The sequence below is a fragment of the Aedes albopictus genome, chromosome 3, assembly GCF_035046485.1.
Source record: "Aedes albopictus strain Foshan chromosome 3, AalbF5, whole genome shotgun sequence".
NCBI classification, from domain to species: Eukaryota; Metazoa; Arthropoda; class Insecta; order Diptera; family Culicidae; genus Aedes; species Aedes albopictus.
Genome location: NC_085138.1, coordinates 390,979,890 through 390,985,889, shown reverse-complemented (window position 1 = coordinate 390,985,889; position 6,000 = coordinate 390,979,890).

Sequence of the window (6,000 nt, the reverse complement as noted above, 5' to 3'; positions counted from 1 at the left end):
CAGGGAACCGTTTTCTTTTTTGAGGGGTGGTTCTAAAAGTTGGAAATCTAATTATCCTAAAAATTGGTCCCCATTCGGGCATCCGGTACAAATAGGACATTAGAGCCGTTAAGGTTGTTTGTCCGCCTGCGGATCTTCTTGGACGAGCTGGCCATAGCTGGAAAAGAGCGCTGCTGGTGCAAAAAAGGCGGCAGAAAAATCATAAATTGAATCATATTTTTCTGTGGGGTACCTTCTGGTCGTGTCTGCTGGAGAGTCGGGGGGTGAGGGAAAGATGACTGGCTGTGATCTATTTGGGTAGAATTCTATTTGTGTTTGACAACTAATTCAACCGTACTGGCGAAAATGACAAAACTTCTGGGCAATGCCAAGGTGCCTACTTTTTATTGTTGTTCTTTCGATTTGCGAAAGGTTGTACAGTTCTTTTAGAGTGTTGTTATTTATTTGAGAACTAGGATCGCCTAACAGCTGAAGAGGTATATCTTTATGAATCAAAACGTCTGACCAGTAAAAGCTGAAGAGGTAAACGCTCAGATATTTAGTGAGATCATGCTGAAGGTGATGGTTTGGATTCCCGGTGGCTTCAGAAACATTTTGCCATGACAAAACAATATACAGGGGTTAGCCAAAATGTTTGGGATAGGCTTTTTTTTTCCTTGTTGGGTACATTTCCACTGCGACCAATTGTTGATCTATTGTGGCGGGCCCCTATTTAATATATATGCCATATGCCAGTTTGTAATATCACTATGAGTTAAGTGATTCCACTTGCTGACTGTAGGCATTATCCCAGTAAGGTATTACAGATCGAATAAAATGTATAACCTTGCTAGGAGAAGTCATCCATACGTCTGATGGTTGTATTACGCTCTTATCAAAATATATGCACCTCTTATGGAAAAGTGCATCACAGTTACACAATAAATGCTCCGAATCTTCCTTGCAAATTCTACAGAATCGACAAGTGTCATCTTCCAATATTCCTAGTAGTTTTAAAAAGTATTTGCTTGAGCAGTGACCTGTTACTAAACCACAAAAAGTATTCTTTTTTAGACAAACTCAGAATGTTTCGAGTAATGTTTTTGTTTGGAGATATAAATCTTTTAGATTGTCGTGCTATAACCGTGTTTTTCCAAACTTCTTCTATCATATTCTTTTCCCAGTTTTTCAGTTCCAGTTTGAGGGTACATTCTGAGGCCCCACAAAATGGTTCTGGACCTAGGAAAGGTTTTGAAGATCCAAGTCTTGCTAACAAATCCGCCTTTTCGTTTCCTTGAATCCCACAGTGCCCAGGTACCCAGAATAGATTAACTGTGCTATTTTTAGCCACCTCGTGTAGTGATTGAATGCATTCCCAAACTAATTTTGAAGTGCATGTGAAAGATTTCAACACCAGCTCCAACCCTGTCATTTATTTTTGAGCCATCTGTGAAAAAAACCACTGAGCCTGGCCGAATATTAGGCCCCCCTGATTCCCACTCAGTGCGACTTGGAAATGTTACATTGAATAATTGTTCAAAGTTATACTGCCTGTTCATCCAATCTTCATGATTAATTAAAGAATTGATTTTAAAATCTTTCAGAACACTGAGATGACCCCTAAGGCCTCCAGAAAATAGATCTCTGGTTCTTCTCAACCTTACAGCGGTTTTCTCAGCTTCTAATTGAACAAACAAATGTAGTGGTAGCATATTTAGTATTGCATCTAACGCCTTTGAAGGCGTACTACGTATAGCTCCAGTAATGGAAATAGTAGCAAGTCTTTGCAGTTTCTCCAACCTCTGTTGAATATACTTTACTTTGGTTCTTGGTCACCAAACTAAACCTGCGTATGTTATTCTGGGTCTTACTATAGCCGTATAAATCCAATGGATCATTTTTGGCCTAAGTCCCCATTTATTACCAAATGTTTTCTTACTTATCCATAAGGCATTTATGGCCTTACTTATTATTTGATCTAAGTGTGTGTTCCAGTTGAGTTTACTATCGAGAATCACTCCCAAATATTTTACCTTTAGACAAAGCAGTATTTTATTTTCCCCCAAGTAAATATCAGGAATTTTATATTTCCTTCTTTGTGTAAACGAAATAATAGCAGTTTTTTGAGGATTTATGGATAACCCCTCATTTTCACACCACCTTAACGTAAAATTTATTGCACTTTGCATTCTATCTCTAATAACTTTTTCAAATTTACCACGAACTATAATGACTATATCATCTGCGAATCCAATTATTTCAAACCCTTGCTCTTCAAGGTTTGACAATAGTTCATCTACTAATAATGACCACAAAGAGGTGAAAGAACACCTCCTTGAGGACAACCTTTAACGGTTCTCACTGTAATTGTTGAATTTCCATGGCTACTTATTATTTCACGTTTTTGCAGCATTTCAACTATCCAATGTACAATAGTTATATCAAATCTACGTTAATTCATCACATTCTTCATTGAACTGTGAGAAGCATTGTCAAATGCTCCTTCTATATCAAGAAAAGTAGCCAACATTATCTCCTTGGCTTCAAAAGTCCTCTCAATTTTAGTTACTAGAGTATGAAGTGCTGTTATTGTTGATTTTCCTGGCTGGTAAGCAAATTGGTGTTTGTTTAGTGGAATCGATTTTAAATATGTTGATTTAATATAATCATCAATAAGTTTTTCCATTACTTTTAACATGAATGACGAAAGGCTAATGGGTCTAAAGGATTTTGGATTGGGATAGGCTACTTCTCTTTCCCTCATAAAAAAAATCAACATGCTGTATATTTTCATGAAATGTATCAAACACTCTCAAATTTTGACTGCTTGTTAACCTTTTATGTGTGCATCATTGGTTCAAATTTGAACTCCATTGGTTTATCTTTCGTGAAGTTAGAACTGTCTCGCGAAAAACTTTTTTAAAACAATTATTTGTTAAACTGTCATGGCAAAAGTGTAGAATTGCTTAATGTTAGAATACACATTAATAAAAACAAAAACAAAACAAACTGTCGTATCTCCGAAACCAGTATTTAAATCGAAGTTAATGAAATTTTGAACATTCATTAACAATAAATTGATACTTAATACAACGTTATAAAAAAATAATATTTTTAACGACATATAAAGTTTAACCTATTTATCGTTTTCATTTCATTCGATTCGGTTCACTGGTTCCCGAGATATGATGGTTCAAAAAATGGTTGTCTAAAATACTGTTTATGAGAACAGTTCTAGCTTTGCGAAAGATTAATCAATCGATTTGAACCAATGATGCACACATAAAAGGTTAATAAACAGCCAAATTTGAGAATGTTTGATACATTCAATGAAAAGTTACAGCTTGTTTGTTTTTTTTTTGTGAGAAAAAATGCATATCCCAAACCTTTTGGCCGTCCCCTGTTACCTTTTATAAACAAAACCCGTGAAATTGTTCTAAAAGTTCTTCAATTTTGAATTCTGTAGCATTCAACAGTTTGTAAACTCCGCCTACATAGGGGAACCAACAAATTTTGGACACAGCAACATGCCAATATTTTTTGGACATCTACGGCAAAAACAAACGGCAGTGTTCCATATACATTGGGCTAACGTTGAGTCCAAATTACGTTGGTTCCCCTTCACGTATGCGCCACCGTACCACGCCGTCGCCACCAATAGCAATAATAAAGGGAATTTTAAAAACAGTTTTTATACTTTTTCGACGTTATTTTTTTTTTCTTTTCTCTCATGTAAAACGTTTGCATTTTTCATGACTTTTGTCAACGATTTCTCAATGAAATACTTTGAAGATCCTCTTTTTTTTCAAAAGTTCTAACAAGCGCGTATCTTCAGTAAATTTCAACGGAATATCAATAAAATGCTTGGAGGTATTCTCATGAGATCCACAAACACTTTCCCTACATATTGTTGGCATACCTTTTGGAAGATTTCTACAGCCATATTCATGTGATATTTTTGACGATTTTCGTTGATATTCTTGGCGACTCAACAATTCCCAAGGCAGATTTCCTGTCAAACATCAATTTTTTCCTATTTTTTTCAGGAATTATTCTCGAGATTACTTTCAGGAAATTTTCCACGGATTTCATCAGATTTTTTAAATATACTTATTCTCCTTAAAATCGTGAGACGATACTTCTCAGAATCTTGAGAGGATCCTTCTCAGAATTCTAACAGGACTTTTCTCAGAATCCTGATTAGATCTGCTTAAAATCTTGAAAGTATTCACCACAGAATTCTGTGAGAATCCTCCTCAAAGTATTGAGAAGATCTGAATTCTGAGACGATTCAGCCTAGAAACCTGTGAATATTCTCCTTAAAATCATGAGACGATGCTTATCAGAATCTTGAGACGTTTTTTTTCTGAATCCTGAGAGGATTCTTCTCTGAATCCCGAGAGGATTCTTCTCTGAATCCCGAGAGGTTTCTTATGAGCATCCAAGAACCTCCAGAAATTTCAACAAGAATTCTTCTAGAAACCCTTTCATGCTTGAGAAATTGCATCATGAATTATTTCAGAAATTTCTTCAGGTATTCTTTCAGAAACCCACCCACAGATTCCAGCCTTCTATACATTTTTTTAAATCAATAACTCAGAAATGTTCAGAAAATTTCTTAAAAACTTTTGGGAATATTTTGGGGATGCTTTAAGGACACATATGATCGAACCCAAGTTTGGCCCTCAAAATGGCTGCTTTTAAAATACCAAAAGCACGGATCTCGTTCCCAAACAACACATAGCTAAAATTACTACTCATTGCCTGCTCGCATCGAGTAGCATTTGTGACTTAATACGTTTTGTGGATCGGTGCTCTTGAAAACGCGAGTCAAAAATACACCTGGACGCGATGATTCATCAGGGATTCATTAAAGAATATCTCCAAGGATTCCTTTAGAAATTCTTTGGAAATTTCTTCAAAGATATGAATTTAAATTTTCCTAAGCATTTCTTAAAAAAAAACTTTTATATGGGATGTTTATTATGTTGCTCCATTGATTCCTTGGAAAGTCCGTCAAGCAAAAAGTGACCATTTTCAATCTACGTCTTCCTTATGACACACTTTTTGTATTAGATTTCTAAAATTTGTTTACAGGTTGTAACACGTTGTAAATGCTCCTCCCTCTTCATAGTAGAACCTAATTTATGGACGTATTCCAGGAATGGAGAAATTGTCTAACAAATTCTTTGGTGACGTTCATGAAGAGATGTTTAATCCACCGAAGGAGTTGTATTACTCAATGAGGTAATCGAATGATTATTTTTCAGGAATACCTCTTGATTTTTTCCAAGTACTCCGGCAGGAAATCTTCCATAGAATCCAGAAAAAATCAAGGTGTTTTTGGAAACCCGTTCAGGGTTTTCCTCAGAAATTTCTTCAGAGATATCTTCAGATATATATCTCTAGGAGTTTCTTCAGAAAATCCTACATGGGCTCATTAAAGAATGCGTACAGAATTTTTCTATCACGAACTCCTCTAGAGATTCAGAAATTTCCCTGAAACCCAGTGAAAATACCCTCAGTAATTAAAAAGAAAAACTGGTCAAGTACTATTCCTTTTAGTTCCACTAAAAATTCGCATCCTTTGACAGATTCGTATTTTGACCTCAACTGCAAGGTCGTATCAGTAATGTCTGCAGCAATTCCTCACGAAGCACATTATTTTTTCAGTGATTCCAGCATTTTTATTTTTATTTTTTTTTATTTGTCATAATCCAGAATTGATTCATCCAGAGATTCTTGCAAAAAATCATACAGATTCCTTCTGTGGGTTTTTTTTCAGACTTTCATCTTGAGATTATACTAGAAGTTCTTTTTTTTGGAATTGCTCCTGCAGTACCTTCTGAAATATTTCCTTGGTTTATTTCAAAAATTCCTCCAGGAACTCTTTTAGTTTTTCGCCCATAGACTTTTCAGAAGTTCTTCATGAAATTACACAAAAAAGGGAAAAGGGAAAAATTATTCAATCCCTGAAGGAATTTCTAAAAAATCCTGGAGCAACCTCTCGAGGTGTATATA